General features: G+C 37.8%; 1 long non-coding RNA gene across 1 annotated transcript; it reads right to left on the reverse strand.

The window, feature by feature from the left end:
• Window positions 1–924: 924 nt before the first annotated feature.
• Window positions 925–2,744, reverse strand: LOC148788104 (uncharacterized). Its single transcript, XR_016065590.1, has 3 exons — window positions 2,627–2,744; window positions 1,896–1,962; window positions 925–1,165 (listed from the first exon to the last, which is right to left on the reverse strand). It is a non-coding gene; the product is annotated as an uncharacterized LOC148788104 (long non-coding RNA).
• Between the last annotated feature and the right edge of the window lie 20,568 nt (window positions 2,745–23,312).

Below are 23,312 nucleotides of genomic sequence, written 5' to 3' on the forward strand. Positions count from 1 at the left end.
CTAATAAGATACTGCGGACCTCGCAGTTCTTCTCATGCCACCTCTCAAACGTCACACGTTCTTCGGGCGAGAAGCTTTCCAGTAATGTCGCCGAGAGCTGCTTGTCGAAGACGTAGCCCTGGTTCTCAAAATTTAGGACAATCATTAGATTTTGCAGCCAATCGTTGTGGTTTGTGCCATTAAATTTATTAGTCTCCATTATCAGGGTTAAGGGGTTCTTAGACATTTCCTACATGATAGAATTAAACAGAAATATGCAAACGATAGTAATATTATTCATAAGTTGAAGACATTGTCTTGAAGGGGATTGCATGGTACGGCCCGGGAATGTGTTGGCGGAAGTAATAAATAAAATGCATAATAGCAAAAAATTAACAATACAGAAAATAAATGAGTTCAAGGGGTGTACCGTTAGAGGTACTAAAAATAAAACGAACATGGTGCTGTTGTTGGATTACGAAAAACGAAAAAAATAAAAGGGTGAAAAATGATAACTTGAAATGCTCCTCGGTTGAGGCTTCAATACAGGAACCCTCTAATTCTTCCACATCATACTGGAGTCGAGATCTCTACGTCCTCTTTGCTAGATGAGAAAGAAAGAAGAAAATTGCACCAAGTGAACAAAAAGATAAGGGGGCGGCCGAATGATTTTTGGTGGAAGGAGGACATTTTTTTTTTGTGTGTGTGTAATGATCATCATAATTATCCCAAATAATTATATTTCATATGTATATATATCTTGGGCAAAATTGCATTTTAGGTCCCGTTAGATAAGGCCGTTATCACTTCTAGTCCCACGCTTTTCATGGTCGACATGTAGCACCCCCTTCGCTACAAGGGCTATATCTTCCCTAAACGTCATACTTATAGTAATCCCTGTGTTCATAAATATAAATTTGCACATAATCAATTAATCAATTTGCATACGTAACCCCAACATGTCATAGCAAGTATTATCAACCTACAATATTATATATATATATACATATCAAACACCACAAGGTGATTCACCACAAGTAATCCGTACAATTATATTCTCTCTGTACAAACAAAATGTGAGTTGTACTCTAACTGACTAAGAGGAGAAAACTGCATACTGGCCCGACCTGCCTGAGTATAGCGCGTAGACCTATTCTTCAATAGTCAGACACCTCAAAGTCTATTCCTGAAAGAAAATGTCAGCAGGGGAATGAGCCTGCCACTCAGTAAGCAAATAACCAGTCCTATCTATATGTGCATGTCAACCATAGCCCAAACAAGATAAATAAGCAATACGAATGGAATACAATCAATTTAATTCCAACATAATCAACTTTATTACACCACATGACTATCTCATAATAAGACAACTAACCAAACTCCATTTTTCCTAGTTTGCTTACCAGAAGGTGATATTGTGTTTTTCCCACCAACTCAGTCTCACCGTTATATAAATTTAAGTGAATCCCCTTGACAGCCGGCTCATCAATCTCATTTCGCACATAGCATTTTCATTTCGCATCAAAGCTCTTTCATTGCGCACATAGCACTTTCTTTTCGCACATAGCACTTTCTTTTCGCACATAGCATTTTCAACACGTCAAGGGGTATTCACACCACAATTATATTCAATTTCCACCACTCCCTCATTTCCACATATCACCATTCTTGTAAGCAACTAGTAACGTAAAACCATATATCAATACATTCTCATTTTCAGACATCCACAATACATCAAACAACAAATATAATATTCCAACTCATTTCCTCATTCTACGTACACAATACCGTCAATCAAATCAAACCATCCATCACTCATATACTTTCAGATCATATCAGCATGAACCACAAATTCAGATAACAGTAAAACCACAAATAAAGATGACATAGATAGATAATACTAATTATTTACTTACCTCGCCCTTACAACGTTTCTTTCTACTCAATCGCTAATTGTCAGTCCTTTCACCTCACCCCCGTATCCTATAATGAGTTATACCACATATAGTTAATATATTGAGAATATCGTAACTTCTTTTAAATATAATATTAAATATTATTTGTACAATTTCCAATAATTCTTTAATACTCCACTTCTATCGAAATATAAATCTTCGTTCTAGTTCTTCTCAATAACTAGATACTATAGGCTTCATAAAAATATTTATAATTTATCAAGTGATTCATAGGAATTTATTTAACGAAACTCCTTATACATTTATAACTATCATTTTTAATAACACCTTAAATTAAATTATCATTAAAACCTCATTCTTCCTCTTTAATAACATACCATTTATTAAATATAATTTTCGGAATATTTCTACGAATATTCTATCAATTCTTCGCTATTATATTCTTTAATTAAACAATAATACATATCATTGCGTATTTGGTTAACAATTCCGATGGAATTATATAAATTGGCTATAACAACATTCAAATCTAATAAATTTAACAATTTAATTGACCAATGATATCATTTTTATATCCAATTTGATATTTAATTCGACACTATTTTAAATAGCCAAACTCGTAAAATACTCCGATTAAATAGTACATCACTTAGTATAAACAACATTTAATAAACGGACTAATTAAATACTATAATTATATAAATTAATAAAAATTAAATTACAATTCGTACCTCTGTTTCTTCCTTTTCTTTTCGCTGAATTTGTGTGTGTGTGTTATGTGTATATTAGTATGTGTATACAACTACAAAACAAAAGAAAAGAAAAGGAAAGGGAGGGTAAGGCGGTGGGAGGTGGGCCACAGCCCACTCTCATCTTTTTCTCTACTCTTTCATATATATATATATATATATATGTATGTAAATATATTATTTACTAGTATGTGTATATCATTTACATATATATATATATTATTTAGTAATATATATATATTATATATATGATATTATTATTACTTTATTTATTTAATTAGACTTTTCTCAAAATACCCATTACGTCCCTCCTAATTTCTTAATTAGTATAATTTGCTCTCAAATATTATAACGAGCTCCAATTTAACCCGTTCAAATTTTATTATATTCCAATTATAGCCCATAATTTATGTACTAATTAACTAAGTTTCATAAAAATTTACCAATTAATCCCCCAATTATACATTATAATCTTCGGGGCGTCACACGACAATTATGGTCCTCTGGTTTCCAAATTTAACACTATTGATCCTATAATCAACTTCTTTGCAATTTTTAGTGAAACTACACCTCATGCTTAGAAATAGGCCCAACATGTCTCCGAAATAAATTAAGACCCCATAAATTCATACCTTGCTTTCGACCGCTTTGTTTCCGGGTATTCCAAGTCCTTGGTTTTAAGGACTTCTTCCAACCATACTACCGCAGTAGATGGTTCACAAGAACTTGGCTCCTTCAATAACAAACAGCATAGCCCTATTTCGTTTCCAATCTTAGGGCGTAAAAGGGATTCTAGTATGGGGACTTAATATAATTTTGAAAAAACAGGTTGAATGGAAGCCTAACTTTTATTGAAAAAATATAGAAAATATTACATAGATATTATTCCTCCATTGGAGGAGACAACTGTTTTAGCCTCTCATAAACTAAAATATTACAGAAAATTAAGAAGACTCAGAATTCTAATGCTTTGATGGTCCCCTTCTGCTTCATTGCATCTTTATTTATAGGCGTCCGCAGACTTGAAATTCGGACTCCAGACTTGTTTTGTGATGACGTCATTGTGTTTATCATCGCCTTGTGATTTCCAGCTGTCGGTCATAATGCTTTGTCGGTCACATGATTTCCAGCTGGCTGTTTTGCTGATTGTTGGCTTTTGTTGTTTTATCCGACATTCTTATCCTCTCGATTTTTTACATCGTTTAATTTTTACTTCTTTCGGTAAAATTTTTACTCTCTTTCCCTTGTCTTGGTCCGGTTCGGGTTTATTTTTTGTGACCCGAATATTTGTCTCGAACAGGGGTTTTTCTTGTTTCTCTCAGCAAGGGCATGAATGGTTATGCCATTGCCCAACATGCAACATGTTGCATGTCTTCATCCTTGTTGCTTCAGTTGTTGGCAGCTTATTTTCCCAGATTAACATCCTCTTTTTCTCGAATAAGCTTTCAGCGAACTCCGTGTTTTTTTCTGTCATGGAATTCAACAGGAACGATCCATTCACTTTATTTAAGAAAATCTTGAATAGATACTTGACTTTGTCCATATCTGTGAGATAGACTCATAATCCCCAAGCTCTCCTGGTAGAGATACTATCTTCACTAATGGCTATTACCAAGGGAGCTTCTCTTGAGGCAACTTTGATTTTGTTGAAAGCTACCATATCTGGCCTCTGCAGCTTCATGAAATGGAATGCTGGATGAGACCTCTTTCCTGCAGTTTATGGAACTACTAAAACAAATTTTATCTCCAGAACATCGCCTCTCTTCAGTTGGGGGTTGATTTGCCATGAATCACAGACCGCCCCACTGATCCACTCCGAAAGTTTTGAGATTTCCAGAAAACTCGGTGACATAGTATGAACTGAAGCAAGAGCTCCAAAATCCTACCATTCTCTGACATCTTCTGGGTTAGACCCTTCTAACATCCAAACTCTGTTATATTTTCCGTACGTTTCGATAATGGTCTTGCCTGGGTTCACTCCTTTGCGGGAAATTAATTTTTCCCACATACTCTGATAATCCTGCCAAGCAGAAGAAGATATCAATTCGTTAGTATTAGCCTTAGAGGTGCCTGTCATCGGCCTAAGGCTAATCTCCCCCTCCTTAAACCCGGAGGTGTTGGGTTGACTTGAATCAACAAGAGTGTGCACTTAATGAGACTCAATTGTTGTCGTTTCACCAGAGTCTGGTGATGGCCTTGTGCAATCGGTACTTGAATCCGACGCTACAGGTCTAGAGCCCTGCACTCTAAAAGCATATTTTGGGTCATGCTCCCTCAACTCGTGAGTCATCCCCGAAGGTGACGCCTTTCGAATTGGTTCTCGTAAGTCGTTTCATAGCGAGGTGGATGCTAATAAGGAACTCCTTATTGCGACCTGGATAGTGTCTAGATCGGCTCTTTGAATTTGTCTGGCAACTTGGGCATTAACTGCTAGCTGTCCGAACTTTCTGTCAAGCTCCTCGAGGTTTTCCCCGAAGGTGCCTGAGTCTCAACATGAGGGGAGTTTGCTTCAGATGCCTCATCTCTCGTCAGGAAATCTCCAAGAACGTTTTCATGAGATTTTATAACGACAATATTATAACAATAATATTGGCATTCAGCTTGCCATCTGATAATACGAGCTTTCTCTATTTTTTATTCTAATTTATTCTTTAAGAAAGCTTTGACATTAGTATTATCAACCTTTAAAGTAAATTCTTTAGCAAGTAAAAATAAAGGCCATTTTTTAAAAGTCTTCGAAACCGCAAAGAATTCTTTTTCGTTGATGTGCCAAACTTTGACTTGTTGTTATGAGAACTACCCTCTTGTATAAATACAAGGTTCTTCGCCTGTAGTTGTATTCTTCATAAGCACTGCTGCCCATCTGTAATCATTGGCATCTGTATAGACTACCAATTCATCCTCGTCCTATGGTATAGCAAGCTTTGGCAGGTTACTGAAAACCTGTTTCAGCTCACGAACCCTTTTTGTGTGGATTTCTTTCCATTTCCACTTTCAACTCTCTGTTTCTTTTAAGAGTGGTCGAAAATCCTTTCTATATCTTGCAAGATCCTTAATGAAGATTCTGCAAAATTAACAACTCCCAAGAAGCTCTATAGATGCTTCTTGTCTTTAAGCACGTCTGGAAAATTACGAATTTTCTCTACACTATGCTCCTGTAATTCAATCCTTGTTTCGTCAATAAGAATTCCTAGAAACTCAATTTTATTGACAGCAATAGTAGCTTTCTTTTCAGAAAGTACTAAACCTTCTCTATGTCATGCATTAGAAAATATTTCAAGATGTTTAATATGTTCTTTCATATTTTTGGATGCAATTAGTATGTCGTCAATATAGATAAACATGAACTCGAAATAATCTTTGAAAAGATTATCCATTTTTCTTTGAAATATCTGAGGTGCATTAGCTAAACCCATTGGAGGCACATTCCACATATATTGTCCCTGTGGTGTGGAGAATGCAGTAAATTTGTTTGATTCATTCTCCATCTTAATCTGATAAAAACCAGATTTGCAATCGAATTTAGAAAACACTTTTGCCCCTTTAATGCAATCGATTAAGTGTTCTCTACTAGGAATGTAATAACCATCAAATTCTAATATTTTATTAATACCTTAATCGTTAATAACCAACCTCTCTTAATCTCACCATGGTTTCTTACCAGAAATCCAGGGCTACTGTAGGTAGAGACTCCAGGTTCAATAAGTCCAAGACTGATCTTCTCGTTGATTATCTTCTGCATATCCTTCTTATCCTCCATGTTCATTTGGATAGGTTTGTATCGAACATACTCGTATTTGCATTCATCTTTGACCTTCAGAGTAGCTTCGATCTTATTCCTATCCCACCAAGCCAGAGGATTTTCAGTAAAGTTCCTCTGGATATGCCTCTTGACATTCTCAAGAGAAAGCCTTCTCTCTTCACTGATATCAAATGATTTCATTTCCAATAGTGCTTCTTTAAGGTTTAGAATTTCCTCCTCGGATTCCTTATAGAAGCTCTCGCTGTCTATGCGTCCCTGCTGCCTGAAAGACAAAAGGACCTTACCAAATTTTCTCTTATCCTGCATTTTTGGATAAGTTAATTTGACATCAAAAAATCACCACGTTTGCTACGAAAATTTATTGCTACAAAAAACAATTTTGCTTTAATAAAATTGTGCAAAACAGCTAACTTTTGAACGTTATCAGAATTCGACGAAACTTGTCCCAAACATTGGTCTATATCCCAGCATTTGTGTTGTATATTTGCTAATCTTAATAATAACTACAAGTTAGTATAAAAGAAAAATGAATTTGCTTTAATAAAACCGTGCAAAACAGCTAAATTTTGACCGTTCTCAAAATTCGACGAAATTTGACACAAACGTTGATCTACGCCCAAGAATTTGTGTGGTAATTTTGGAAAGCATAATAACAACTACAAGTTAGTACAAAAGGGAAACAAACTTGCTTTAATAAAACCGTGCAAAACAGCTAAATTTTAACGTTCACAGAATTCGACGAAACTTGACACAAACGTTGGTCTAGAGCTGCGAATTTGTGTGGTAAATTGGCTAAGCGTAATAATAACTACAAGTTAGTATAAAAGGGAAATAAACTTGCTTTAATAAAATCGTGCAAAAGAGCTTACTTTTGAACGTTGTCAGAATTCGACGAAACATGACCCAACCGTTGGTCTAGACCCAAGAATTTGTGGGATAAATTTGCTAAGCGTAATATTACCTACAAGTTAGTATAAAAGGGAAACAAACTTGCTTTAATAAAAACGTGCAAAACAGCTAAATTTTGAACGTTCACAGAAGTCGAGGAAACTTGACCCAACCGTAGGTCTAGACCGAAGTATTTGTGTGGAAAGTATTCTAAGCGTAATAATACCTACACGTTAGTATAAAAGGGAAACAAACTTGCTTTAATAAAACCGTGCAAAACATCTAAATTTTGAACGTTCTCAGAATTCGGCGAAACTTAACCCAACCGTAGGTCTAGAACGAAGAATTTGTGTGGTTAATAATACCTACAAGTTAGTGTAAAAGAAAAACAATTTTGCTTTAGTAAAATTGTGCAGAACAGCTAACTTTTGAACGTTCTCAGAATTCGACGAAACTTGTCCCAAACATTGGTCTATATCCCAGCATTTGTGTTGTATATTTGCTAATCTCAATAATAACTACAAGTTAGTATAAAAGGAAAATGAATTTGCTTTAATAAAACCGTGCAAAACAGCTAAATTTTGACCGTTCTCAAAATTCGACGAAATTTGACACAAACGTTGATCTACGCCGAAGAATTTGTGTGGTAATTTTGGAAAGCATAATAACAACTACAAGTTAGTACAAAAGGGAAACAAACTTGTTTTAATAAAACCGTGCAAAACAGCTAAATTTTAACGTTCACAGAATTCGACGAAACTTGACACAAACGTTGGTCTAGAGCTGCGAATTTGTGTGGTAAATTGGCTAAGCGTAATAATAACTACAAGTTAGTATAAAAGGGAAATAAACTTGCTTTAATAAAATCGTGCAAAAGAGCTTTCTTTTGAACGTTGTTAGAATTCGACGAAACATGACCCAACCGTTGGTCTAGACCCAAGAATTTGTGGGATAAATTTGCTAAGCGTAATATTACCTACAAGTTAGTATAAAAGGGAAACAAACTTGCTTTAATAAAACCGTGCAAAACAGCTAAATTTTGAACGTTCACAGAATTCGAGGAAACTTGACCCAACCGTAGGTCTAGACCGAAGTATTTGTGTGGAAAGTATTCTAAGCGTAATAATACCTACAAGTTAGTATAAAAGGGAAACAAACTTGCTTTAATAAAACCGTGCAAAACATCTAAATTTTGAACGTTCTCAGAATTCGACGAAACTTAACCCAACCGTAGGTCTAGAACCAAGAATTTGTATGGTTAATAATACCTACAAGTTAGTGTAAAAGAAAAACAATTTTGCTTTAATAAAATTGTGCAAAACAGCTAACTTTTGAACGTTCTCAGAATTCGACGAAACTTGTCCAAAACATTGGTCTATATCCCAGCATTTGTGTTGTATATTTGCTAATCTTAATAATAACTACAAGTTAGTATAAAAGGAAAATGAATTTGCTTTAATAAAACCGTGCAAAAAACAACTAAATTTTGACCGTTCTCAAAATTCGACGAAACTTGACACAAACGTTGGTCTACGCCCAAGAATTTGTGTGGTTATTTTGGAAAGCATAATAACAACTACAAGTTAGTACAAAAGGGAAACAAACTGGCTTTAATAAAACCGTGCAAAACAGCTAAATTTTAACGTTCACAGAATTCGACGAAACTTGACACAAACGTTGGTCTAGAGCTGCGAATTTGTGTGGTAAATTGGCTAAGCGTAATAATAACTACAAGTTAGTATAAAAGGGAAATAAACTTGCTTTAATAAAATCTTGCAAAAGAGCATACTTTTGAACATTGTCAGAATTCGACGAAACATGACCCAACCGTTGGTCTAGATCCAAGAATTTGTGGGATAAATTTGCTAAGCGTAATATTACCTACAAGTTAGTATAAAAGGGAAACAAACTTGCTTTAATAAAATCGTGCAAAACAGCTAAATTTTGAACGTTCACAGAATTCGAGGAAACTTGACCCAACCGTAGGTCTAGACCGAAGCATTTGTGCGATAAATTTTCTAAGAGTAATAATACCTATAAGTTAGTATAAAAGGGAAACAAACTTGCTTTAATAAAATCGTGCAAAACAGCTAAATTTTGAACGTTCTCAGAATTCGACGAAACTTAACCCAACCGTAGGTCTGGAACCAAGAATTTGTGTGGTTAATAATACCTACAAGTTAGTGTAAAAGAAAAACAATTTTGCTTTAATAAAATTGTGCAAAACAGCTAACTTTTGAACGTTATCAGAATTCGACGAAACTTGTCCCAAACATTGGTCTATATCCCAGCATTTGTGTTGTATATTTGCTAATCTTAATAATAACTACAAGTTAGTATAAAAGGAAAATGAATTTGCTTTAATAAAACCGTGCAAAACAGCTAAATTTTGACCGTTCTCAAAATTCGACGAAATTTGACAAAAACGTTGATCTACGCCCAACAATTTGTGTGGTAATTTTGGAAAGCATAATAACAACTACAAGTTAGTACAAAAGGGAAACAAACTTGCTTTAATAAAACCGTGCAAAACAGCTAAATTTTAACGTTCACAGAATTCGACGAAACTTGACACAAACGTCGGTCTAGAGCTGCGAATTTGTGTCGTAAATTGGCTAAGCGTAATAATAACTACAAGTTAGTACAAAAGGGAAACAAACTTGCTTTAATAAAATCGTGCAAAACAGCTAAATTTTAAAGTTCACAGAATTCGACGAAACTTGACACAAATGTTGGTCTAGAGCTGCGAATTTGTGTGGTAAATTGTTAAGCGTAATAATAACTACAAGTTAGTATAAAAGGGAAATAATCTTGCTTCAATAAAATCGTGCAAAAGAGCTTACTTTTGAACGTTGTCAGAATTCGACGAAACATGACCCAACCGTTGGTCTAGACCCAAGAATTTGTGGGATAAATTTGCTAAGCGTAATATTACCTACAAGTTAGTATAAAAGGGAAACAAACTTGCTTTAATAAAATCGTGCAAAACAGCTAAATTTTGAACGTTCACAGAATTCGAGGAAACTTGACCCAACCGTAGGTCTAGACCGAAGCATTTGTGTGGTAAATTTTTCTAAGAGTAATAATACCTATAAGTTAGTATAAAAGGGAAACAAACTTGCTTTAATAAAACCGTGCAAAACAGCTAAATTTTGAACGTTCTCAGAATTCGACAAAACTTAACCCAACCGTAGGTCTAGAACCAAGAATTTGTGTGGTTAATAATACCTACAAGTTAGTGTAAAAGAAAAACAATTTTGCTTTAATAAAATTGTGCAAAACAGCTAACTTTTGAACGTTATCAGAATTTGACGAAACTTGTCCCAAACATTGGTCTATATCCCAGCATTTGTGTTGTATATTTGCTAATCTCAATAATAACTACAAGTTAGTATAAAAGGAAAATGAATTTGCTTTAATAAAACCGTGCAAAACAGCTAAATTTTGACCGTTCTCAAAATTCGACGAAATTTGACACAAACGTTGATCTACGCCCAAGAATTTGTGTGGTAATTTTGGAAAGCATAATAACAACTACAAGTTAGTACAAAAGGGAAACAAACTTGTTTTAATAAAACCGTGCAAAACAGCTAAATTTTAACATTCACAGAATTCGACGAAACTTGACACAAACGTTGGTCTAGAGCTGCGAATTTGTGTGGTAAATTGGCTAAGCGTAATAGTAACTACAAGTTAGTATAAAAGGGAAATAAACTTGCTTTAATAAAATCGTGCAAAAGAGCTTTCTTTTGAACGTTGTTAGAATTCGACGAAACATGACCCAACCGTTGGTCTAGACCCAAGAATTTGTGGGATAAATTTGCTAAGCGTAATATTACCTACAAGTTAGTATAAAAGGGAAACAAACTTGCTTTAATAAAACCGTGCAAAACAGTGATGCCAAAAACATGGCCCTAAAACTGCAAAAATTCTCTCACTAAAAATTCTCTCCCTACTACACACACTACTACACCACCAATAACACACACTATTGTCTTCCCCATGAAAACTCCGACCGGCGATGGTGGAGAAGCGCCGGCCGGCGACGACTTTGGTGGCGAGGACGACGACAGCCGTCCGGTGGCCGGAGATGGAGGGGAGGAAGATGAAATGTTGCTGCGCGAAGAAGAACTCGCCATGGAAGAAGAAGAGCCGGCCGCCTCCGTTCCGGCGACTGAAGGTATCTCCCATGGCAGCCCATCGCCTGTGGAGGTGGAAGGAACGCCGGTGACGAGAAATGGAGAAGAAATGGGCGGTGAACAGCCGGATCTGGAACTGAGGTCTCGCGCCGCCAACAATGGCGGAAATGGGTCTTCGTCTTCGTCTCCACGCGACTTCAACTTGGACGAGTTCCTCACTCTCGCACACAAGGTACTCGACCATGGCGACTCACAGGCCATGGAGGCTTTGAACGAACTGAAACGACGATGGGAGGCTCGATTTGGGATTGAGAAGTCGCGGCTGCCGGCGGAAAGATTGGACGAACACCCGTTTGCTCGCGAGCTGAAACAGGTATGCCGGAGACGCACAACTCAGGCGACGACGAGTCTTGGAACCGGAACGGCAGCGACATTTCAGCGTCGACCGGCTGTGCGTGGGAGAATTATCACACCTCCTCCTCCTCCGCCGGCGGTTTTGCACAGCAACAACCCTAACCATTTCTCGGCGGCGGCTTTGGGTAACACGAACCAGACCTCGCCGGAGGTTTTGCACAGCAGCGACGCGAACCTCCCCTCGCCGGCGGCTTTGCACAGCAGCATCGCGAACCTGCCTTTGCCTTCGCCGACGGCTTTGCACAACAGCAACGAGAACCAGCTCTCGCCGACGACCGCTGGAACTCCGACGAATAATGACGTGTACGATATTGCTGACATGGACGCCACGGTGGACAATGTCGGCGCTGATGTGGCGGGGAAGGTGAGTGACATGGAGGCTTGCTTGGAACACAATGCTGACATCAGCCCTAGTAGGGCTGACATCATCGCTGCTGCTAGGGCTGACATCATCACTGATGTTAGGGCTGACATCATTGCTGCTGCTAGGGCTGACATCATCGCTGCTTCTAGGGCTGACATCATCGCTGCTTCTAGGGCTGACATCATCGCTGCTGCTAGGGCTGACATCATCGCTGACACAGGTGCATCTAGGGCTGATGTCAGCAATTACACTATCAAAGCTAGGGCTGACATCATCGATGATACAAGGAAAGCTAGGGCTGACATCATCACTGACACATGCAAAAATAGGGCTGATGTCAGCAATTCTGTGGAAAGAAATCAAGCTATGCATGATGCTCCTCTTCCAACGGGACTGTACGTTGGAAACATCCCGTTGCACGCATACCCGGATACAATTATCGACGACAAAATAGCGCATGCATTTAATCATTCGACCCGGAAAACCTTATCATTCATTGCCCCAACAATGCAGAACGGAGAGGTTGTCGTGCGACCTTCTTTAGATGCGGTACGTAATGGGTCTAAACGTTGGAAATCTACTGCAGTTGGCTATTTCTTGGTCAAACGGCCATATTATCATCACCTTAAGGAGTTTGCACATTCGGTCTGGCCAGCACTAAAGGAGGTGACAGCGACCACAAACGGATTCTTCTTTTTTCAGTTTAAAACAGTTTTTGATATGGAGGAGATAATTGAGGGAGGCCCGTGGTTGTTCCAAGGGCAGCCGATAGTTCTTCAAAAGTGGGAACCGGGGATGGCCATGAGAAAATTGAAGCATACACAAGTGCCCGTCTGGATTAAATTACGACACCTTCCGATGGAATTTTGGACGACAGAAGGATTGAGCACTGTAGCAAGTGGTGTGGGGAAGCCCCTTTACCCCGACGCGATTACAAGAGCATGCACGAGACTGGACTTTGCTCGTGTATGTGTGATGATTGATGCCACACAAAAGTTGCATAAACATATTATTGTCATGGCACCTGATGAAGAAGGAGGGGAGACACCTTGCAAAGTTGACATTGAGTATGAATGGCTCCCACCAAAGTGCACAGCGTGCATGTCATTGGGACATTCGAACAAGGATTGTGCACTAAACAAAACCCGCAAACCGACGAAGCCTACAGTAAATGTGTATGTGCCGAAAGTCAATGTAGCACAACCGCAACTTCCGACTAAGGGACGTGAGACGATGAAACCAGTGGTTGAAGATATACCCAAAGCACATGCGGGAAATAGACATGTGGACCAGAACCACTCCAAGCAAGAAGAGAGAGGTAAGGCAATTGTTATTTATAATGCTTTTGACGCTTTGCATTGAATTGATGATGCAGGTGAGCATTCAGGGGGTCCTAACACAAGCAGCCCCAAGGTCGATGATCCATGTTGAACATCGCTGTGTGGAATGTCCGTGGGCTGAACAAACGAGACCATCAGCTCGCTTTGAAGGACTTGGTCTTTGAATACAGGTTACACTTCCTTGGTATTCTTGAAACTCGTGTTCGTTTGAATAATGTTATGCATATTCAATCGTTTTTACTTCCACATTGGAAATGGTTTGTCGATTATTCTTCTGTTGGTAATCGCATCTGGATAGCTTGGGACGAGAATATTGTTGATGTCCATATCTTAGACTTGGCAGATCAATTTATTCACTGTCGGGTTACTAATATGGCTGACAATGAAGCTGTTATTATCACTGTTGTTTATGGGGCATCTGAGGTGATTGATCGTCGGAATTTATGGACGGCACTGGAGATGCTATCTCAGCAATGCTCTGACATCCCGTGGATGGTGGGAGGGGATTTTAATGCAGTACGTGACCTTAACGAAGTATGTGGCATCTCAGGAGATATAAGGATGGCCACCGAAGAATTTAATTCTGGTATTCTGGAGGCGGGGCTGATCCCACTTCCTATGCAAGGTGAATGGTTCACGTGGCATAATTGCAGTACGTCTATGAGGAGTTTATGGAAGCGGCTGGATCGGATTCTTATTAATGACCGCTGGCTGGCAAGGTTCCCGAGCGCATATTATCACAGCCTTACTCCACGGACATCTGACCACTCTCCACTGGTCTTACATGGGGATATACAACAACATAATGGAGGCATGTTTCGGTTTGATAACTATCTGGCCCATTCACCCGAGTTTATCCACAATGTGCAGAATATTTGGCATCATGAGATTGTGGGTATTCCTATGTATGCTGTGACACGTAAACTGAAGGCGCTTAAACCAGTCTTTAGACTACAAAGGAGAAATAAGGGAGATCTGACGATGAATGTCCAACTAGCCAAAGGTTTTCTTGATGAGGCACAACAGTTGGTGAGCTCTGATAGACAAAATGAGCTATATCTACTCCTGGAGCATTGTTGTCGAGTCGTTTATGCTAAAGCGGCAAAACTCGAACAAATTATGCTGCAGCAGAGAGCCAAAATGCAGTGGATGAAAAACGGAGACCAATGTTCCCGGGTTTTCTTTCGTAAAATTGCACAGAGACGAGTAAGGAGGAGAATCTTACAGATTAATGATGAGAATGGTTTCACACACACGGATCTAGGGGAAATCGCCCATGAGTTTGTCTCATACTATCAGAACCTATTAGGAGGCACCAGAAGACGGCTGTCAGTGGATATTCGTTATCTTAGACCGTGGGCAAGGCACTGTATCACTGATGAGGAAGCTAATCAATTACTCCTTCCACTCTCGGCGGATGATGTGAAGCAAGCAATGTTCGATATTGCTGATGACAAGGCACCGGGACCTGATGGCTACTCGTCAAGGTTTTTCAAGGCGGCTTGGCCTGTGGTTGGGGAAGAAGTTACGAGGGCGGTACTAGACTTCTTTTCTACCGGAAAACTTCTGAAGCAGGTCAACTCCACGATCTTGGCCCTGATCCCAAAGGTACATACGCCTATGTCGGTTAATGATTTTAGACCAATTTCATGCTGCAATGTTTTATACAAGATCATTGCGAAACTTCTTGTCCAAAAAATTAGTGTGCTACTGGACAAGATAGTTAGCCCATGTCAGACAGCTTTTATTCCGGGAAGAAGCATTGGGGACAACATTATGTTAGCCCAGGAATTATTCTCCAGATATAACCAGATGCGCCTACCCCCGAGATGCGCACTTAAAGTGGATATCAGGAAGGCCTATGATACGGTGGAGTGGGACTTCCTGTTAGCAGTTTTGCAGTTGTTCGGGTTTCCACCTACGTTTACAAGGTGGATTGAGGAGTGTGTTACCACGACATCATTCTCAATTGGGCTCAATGGAAAACCTCATGGGTTCTTTGCTGGAGCGAGAGGACTACGACAGGGAGACCCACTTTCTCCTTATTTGTTTGTTCTTGTTATGGAAGCCTTACATCTGGGATTCTTGCAACGAATTGAACAGGACATGCAATTCACTTATCATTGGAAGTGTGAGAGTTCTAAGGTTTTTCAGATGGGATTTGCAGACGACCTCCTCTTACTGTGCAAAGCTGACCTAGACTCCATCAGAGTCTTCAAAGAGGGATTGGACTGGTTTGCGGAGTTGTCGGGCCTTCGGCTGAATGTCCAAAAAAGTCACTTAATCATTTCACGTTCGGCTCAAAATTTGAAGGACCAGATGCTGGATATTTTGGGCTTTCAGGAGGGCCACCTTCCAATGAGGTACCTGGGTCTTCCCTTAATCTCGTCTAGGCTGACCATCTCTGATTGCCAACCGCTTATCTCAAAAATTGATGCACGTATTAATGGATGGGAAGGGATTTCATTATCATATGCTGGGCGGGTACAAATCATCAAATCTGTGCTCTCAGCATTGAGCTTATATTGGGCTTCTGCATTCATATTACCTAAGAAAGTCATCAGTGAAATTGAGAAGAGGTTGAGGACTTTCCTATGGAAGGGTACGACGTCCAGTGGGTACGCTAAGGTAGCCTGGAAAGATGTGTGTCGACCGATGGATGAGGGGGGACTTGGGTTCAAGGATATCTCCACCTTGAATCGCGCATTAATGAGCAAGAAACTATGTGATGTTATCCAGTGTGACAGGACATCTATATGGGTTCAGTGGCTCTACCAAGACCGATTACGTGAGAGATCGATTTGGACTATTCGTGAACATGGAGGTTCTTGGGGATGGCGAAAAATACTCAGGCTACGTCCTTTCCTCCGCACTATTGTGGATTACCAGATTGGAAATGGAGACAGATCCTTTGTTTGGCAGGACCCGTGGCATCACTTGGGTCCACTTATCGAGCGATTCCCCCAAGGTCCCCGCCATCTTAGACTTGAAGAATCAGCAAAACTCAGCTTGGTGATTTCAGCAGGAGAATGGCAATGGCCTACCATCACTGACTTTGAATGTTTGGAAATCACACATAACCTACCGCTTATTTTCGGAGGAGAGGATCGGGTGGTGTGGAGATGTGACGAAGGGCAACCTACTACTCAGGCCCTCTACCGATTATTCACTCACCCCGAGCCGAAAGTAGGATGGTCTTCACTACTTTTGGGCTCCTTGAAGATTCCTCGCCATTCGTTCATCTTATGGCTAGCAATCCTTGGCAAACTTCCTACCACAGACAAATCATGGCTATCCCACCTGGGGGTGTGCATACTGTGCGATGAGGGAGCTACAGAATCTCATCCACATTTATTCTTCCAATGCAGATTCAGTCGTCAGTGCCTTTATGAGATTCGCAGAAGGATTCGCTTTCACTGGCCCAATAGAGATTGGGCAACAGATATTGAATGGGCGACACGGAAATGGAGAGGGGAGCACATTATTAATAGAGCTTACCGTACACTACTGGCGGCGTGCGTCTACCACATATGGAAGGAGAGGAACTTGAGGAGATTTGATCATACTGAGCGGACACCGGCCACATTGAGCATACTAATCATCAATGACGTCAGACAGAGGATTCTTAGCGTTGACTTAGCATCGTCAGTCAGTACACGAGCATTGTATAGATTATGGCGTATCCCTTGGGTAGAGGGAGAAACCAGTTGATAATCCCATGTTGTACCATGTTGTACTGTACCATTACTCTTTATTAATGAAATTTACATTTACCGAAAAAACCGTGCAAAACAGCTAAATTTTGAACGTTCACAGAATTCGAGGAAACTTGACCCAACCGTAGGTCTAGACCGAAGTATTTGTGTGGAAAGTATTCTAAGCGTAATAATACCTACAAGTTAGTATAAAAGGGAAACAAACTTGCTTTAATAAAACCGTGCAAAACATCTAAATTTTGAACGTTCTCAGAATTCGACGAAACTTAACCCAACCGTAGGTCTAGAACCAAGAATTTGTATGGTTAATAATACCTACAAGTTAGTGTAAAAGAAAAACAATTTTGCTTTAATAAAATTTTGCAAAACAGCTAACTTTTGAACGGTCTCAGAATTCGACGAAACTTGTCCCAAACATTGGTCTATATCCCAGCATTTGTGTTGTATATTTGCTAATCTTAATAATAACTACAAGTTAGTGTAAAAGGAAAATGAATTTGCTTTAATAAAACCGTGCAAAAAACAACTAAATTTTGACCGTTCTCAAAATTCTACGAAACTTGACACAAACGTTGGTCTACGCCCAAGAATTTGTGTGGTTATTTTGGAAAGCATAATAACAACTACAAGTTAGTACAAAAGGGAAACAAACTTGCTTTAATAAAACCGTGCAAAACAGTTAAATTTTAACGTTCACAGAATTCGACGAAACTTGACACAAACGTTGGTCTAGAGCTGCGAATTTGTGTGGTAAATTGGCTAAGCGTAATAATAACTACAAGTTAGTATTAAAGGGAAATAAACTTGCTTTAATAAAATCGTGCAAAAGAGCATACTTTTGAACGTTGTCAGAATTCGACGAAACATGACCCAACCGTTGGTCTAGATCCAAGAATTTGTGGGATAAATTTGCTAAGCGTAATATTACCTACAAGTTAGTATAAAAGGGAAACAAACTTGCTTTAATAAAATCGTGCAAAACAGCTAGATTTTGAACGTTCACAGAATTCGAGGAAACTTGACCCAACTGTAGGTCTAGACCGAAGCATTTGTGTGATAAATTTTCTAAGAGTAATAATACCTATAAGTTAGTATAAAAGGGAAACAAACTTGCTTTAATAAAACCGTGCAAAACAGCTAAATTTTGAACGTTCTCAGAATTCGACGAAACTTAACCCAACCGTAGGTCTGGAACCAAGAATTTGTGTGGTTAATAATACCTACAAGTTAGTGTAAAAGAAAAATAATTTTGCTTTAATAAAATTGTGCAAAACAGCTAACTTTTGAACGTTATCAGAATTCGACGAAACTTGTCCCAAACATTGGTCTATATCCCAGCATTTGTGTTGTATATTTGCTAATCTTAATAATAACTACAAGTTAGTATAAAAGGAAAATGAATTTGCTTTAATAAAACCGTGCAAAACAGCTAAATTTTGACCGTTCTCAAAATTCGACGAAATTTGACAAAAACGTTGATCTACGCCCAAGAATTTGTGTGGTAATTTTGGAAAGCATAATAACAACTACAAGTTAGTACAAAAGGGAAACAAACTTGCTTTAATAAAACCGTGCAAAACAGCTAAATTTTAACGTTCACAGAATTCGACGAAACTTGACACAAACGTCGGTCTAGAGCTGCGAATTTGTGTCGTAAATTGGCTAAGCGTAATAATAACTACAAGTTAGTACAAAAGGGAAACAAACTTGCTTTAATAAAATCGTGCAAAACAGCTAAATTTTAAAGTTCACAGAATTCGACGAAACTTGACACAAATGTTGGTCTAGAGCTGCGAATTTGTGTGGTAAATTGTTAAGCGTAATAATAACTACAAGTTAGTATAAAAGGGAAATAATCTTGCTTCAATAAAATCGTGCAAAAGAGCTTACTTTTGAACGTTGTCAGAATTCGACGAAACATGACCCAACCGTTGGTCTAAACCCAAGAATTTGTGGGATAAATTTGCTAAGCGTAATATTACCTACAAGTTAGTATAAAAGGGAAACAAACTTGCTTTAATAAAATCGTGCAAAACAGCTAAATTTTGAACGTTCACAGAATTCGAGGAAACTTGACCCAACCGTAGGTCTAGACCGAAGCATTTGTGTGGTAAATTTTTCTAAGAGTAATAATACCTATAAGTTAGTATAAAAGGGAAACAAACTTGCTTTAATAAAACCGTGCAAAACAGCTAAATTTTGAACGTTCTCAGAATTCGACGAAACTTAACCCAACCGTAGGTCTAGAACCAAGAATTTGTGTGGTTAATAATACCTACAAGTTAGTGTAAAAGAAAAACAATTTTGCTTTAATAAAATTGTGCAAAACAGCTAACTTTTGAACGTTATCAGAATTTGACGAAACTTGTCCCAAACATTGGTCTATATCCCAGCATTTGTGTTGTATATTTGCTAATCTCAATAATAACTACAAGTTAGTATAAAAGGAAAATGAATTTGCTTTAATAAAACCGTGCAAAACAGCTAAATTTTGACCGTTCTCAAAATTCGACGAAATTTGACACAAACGTTGATCTACGCCCAAGAATTTGTGTGGTAATTTTGGAAAGCATAATAACAACTACAAGTTAGTACAAAAGGGAAACAAACTTGTTTTAATAAAACCGTGCAAAACAGCTAAATTTTAACATTCACAGAATTCGACGAAACTTGACACAAACGTTGGTCTAGAGCTGCGAATTTGTGTGGTAAATTGGCTAAGCGTAATAATAACTACAAGTTAGTATAAAAGGGAAATAAACTTGCTTTAATAAAATCGTGCAAAAGAGCTTTCTTTTGAACGTTGTTAGAATTCGACGAAACATGACCCAACCGTTGGTCTAGACCCAAGAATTTGTGGGATAAATTTGCTAAGCGTAATATTACCTACAAGTTAGTATAAAAGGGAAACAAACTTGCTTTAATAAAACCGTGCAAAACAGCTAAATTTTGAACGTTCACAGAATTCGAGGAAACTTGACCCAACCGTAGGTCTAGACCGAAGTATTTGTGTGGAAAGTATTCTAAGCGTAATAATACCTACAAGTTAGTATAAAAGGGAAACAAACTTGCTTTAATAAAACCGTGCAAAACATCTAAATTTTGAACGTTCTCAGAATTCGACGAAACTTAACCCAACCGTAGGTCTAGAACCAAGAATTTGTATGGTTAATAATACCTACAAGTTAGTGTAAAAGAAAAACAATTTTGCTTTAATAAAATTGTGCAAAACAGCTAACTTTTGAACGTTCCCAGAATTCGACGAAACTTGTCCCAAACATTGGTCTATATCCCAGCATTTGTGTTGTATATTTACTAATCTTAATAATAACTACAAGTTAGTATAAAAGGAAAATGAATTTGCTTTAATAAAACCGTGCAAAAAACAACTAAATTTTGACCGTTCTCAAAATTCGACGAAACTTGACACAAACGTTGGTCTACGCCCAAGAATTTGTGTGGTTATTTTGGAAAGCATAATAACAACTACAAGTTAGTACAAAAGGGAAACAAACTTGCTTTAATAAAACCGTGCAAAACAGCTAAATTTTAACGTTCACAGAATTCGACGAAACTTGACACAAACGTTGGTCTAGAGCTGCGAATTTGTGTGGTAAATTGGCTAAGCGTAATAATAACTACAAGTTAGTATAAAAGGGAAATAAACTTGATTTAATAAAATCGTGCAAAAGAGCATACTTTTGAACGTTGTCAGAATTCGACGAAACATGACCCAACCGTTGGTCTAGATCCAAGAATTTGTGGGATAAATTTGCTAAGCGTAATATTACCTACAAGTTAGTATAAAAGGGAAACAAACTTGCTTTAATAAAATCGTGCAAAACAGCTAAATTTTGAACGTTCACAGAATTCGAGGAAACTTGACCCAACCGTAGGTCTAGACCGAAGCATTTGTGTGATAAATTTTCTAAGAGTAATAATACCTATAAGTTAGTATAAAAGGGAAACAAACTTGCTTTAATAAAACCGTGCAAAACAGCTAAATTTTGAACGTTCTCAGAATTCGACGAAACTTAACCCAACCGTAGGTCTAGAACCAAGAATTTGTGTGGTTAATAATACCTACAAGTTAGTGTAAAAGAAAAACAATTTTGCTTTAATAAAATTGTGCAAAACAGCTAACTTTTGAACGTTATCAGAATTTGACGAAACTTGTCCCAAACATTGGTCTATATCCCAGCATTTGTGTTGTATTTTTGATAATCTCAATAATAACTACAAGTTAGTATAAAAGGAAAATGAATTTGCTTTAATAAAACCGTGCAAAACAGCTAAATTTTGACCGTTCTCAAAATTCGACGAAATTTGACACAAACGTTGATCTACGCCCAAGAATTTGTGTGGTAATTTTGGAAAGCATAATAACAACTACAAGTTAGTACAAAAGGGAAACAAACTTGTTTTAATAAAACCGTGCAAAACAGCTAAATTTTAACATTCACAGAATTCGACGAAACTTGACACAAACGTTGGTCTAGAGCTGCGAATTTGTGTGGTAAATTGGCTAAGCGTAATAATAACTACAAGTTAGTATAAAAGGGAAATAAACTTGCTTTAATAAAATCGTGCAAAAGAGCTTTCTTTTGAACGTTGTTAGAATTCGACGAAACATGACCCAACCGTTGGTCTAGACCCAAGAATTTGTGGGATAAATTTGCTAAGCGTAATATTACCTACAAGTTAGTATAAAAGGGAAACAAACTTGCTTTAATAAAACCGTGCAAAACAGCTAAATTTTGAACGTTCACAGAATTTGAGGAAACTTGACCCAACCGTAGGTCTAGACCGAAGTATTTGTGTGGAAAGTATTCTAAGCGTAATAATACCTACAAGTTAGTATAAAAGGGAAACAAACTTGCTTTAATAAAACCGTGCAAAACATCTAAATTTTGAACGTTCTCAGAATTCGACGAAACTTAACCCAACCGTAGGTCTAGAACCAAGAATTTGTATGGTTAATAATACCTACAAGTTAGTGTAAAAGAAAAACAATTTTGCTTTAATAAAATTGTGCAAAACAGCTAACTTTTGAACGTTCTCAGAATTCGACGAAACTTGTCCCAAACATTGGTCTATATCCCAGCATTTGTGTTGTATATTTACTAATCTTAATAATAACTACAAGTTAGTATAAAAGGAAAATGAATTTGCCTTAATAAAACCGTGCAAAAAACAACTAAATTTTGACCTTTCTCAAAATTCGACGAAACTTGACACAAACGTTGGTCTACGCCCAAGAATTTGTGTGGTTATTTTGGAAAGCATAATAACAACTACAAGTTAGTACAAAAGGGAAACAAACTTGCTTTAATAAAACCGTGCAAAACAGCTAAATTTTAACGTTCACAGAATTCGACGAAACTTGACACAAACGTTGGTCTAGAGCTGCGAATTTGTGTGGTAAATTGGCTAAGCGTAATAATAACTACAAGTTAGTATAAAAGGGAAATAAACTTGATTTAATAAAATCGTGCAAAAGAGCATACTTTTGAACGTTGTCAGAATTCGACGAAACATGACCCAACCGTTGGTCTAGATCCAAGAATTTGTGGGATAAATTTGCTAAGCGTAATATTACCTACAAGTTAGTATAAAAGGGAAACAAACTTGCTTTAATAAAATCGTGCAAAACAGCTAAATTTTGAACGTTCACAGAATTCGAGGAAACTTGACCCAACCGTAGGTCTAGACCGAAGCATTTGTGATAAATTTTCTAAGAGTAATAATACCTATAAGTTAGTATAAAAGGGAAACAAACTTGCTTTAATAAAACCGTGCAAAACAGCTAAATTTTGAACGTTCTCAGAATTCGACGAAACTTAACCCAACCGTAGGTCTGGAACCAAGAATTTGTGTGGTTAATAATACCTACAAGTTAGTGTAAAAGAAAAACAATTTTGCTTTAATAAAATTGTGCAAAACAGCTAACTTTTGAACGTTATCAGAATTCGACGAAACTTGTCCCAAACATTGGTCTATATCCCAGCATTTGTGTTGTATATTTGCTAATCTTAATAATAACT

Source organism: Sesamum indicum, linkage group LG5, assembly GCF_026168435.1.
Source record: "Sesamum indicum cultivar Baizhima isolate 11 linkage group LG5, ASM2616843v1, whole genome shotgun sequence".
Classification (NCBI taxonomy): domain Eukaryota; kingdom Viridiplantae; phylum Streptophyta; class Magnoliopsida; order Lamiales; family Pedaliaceae; genus Sesamum; species Sesamum indicum.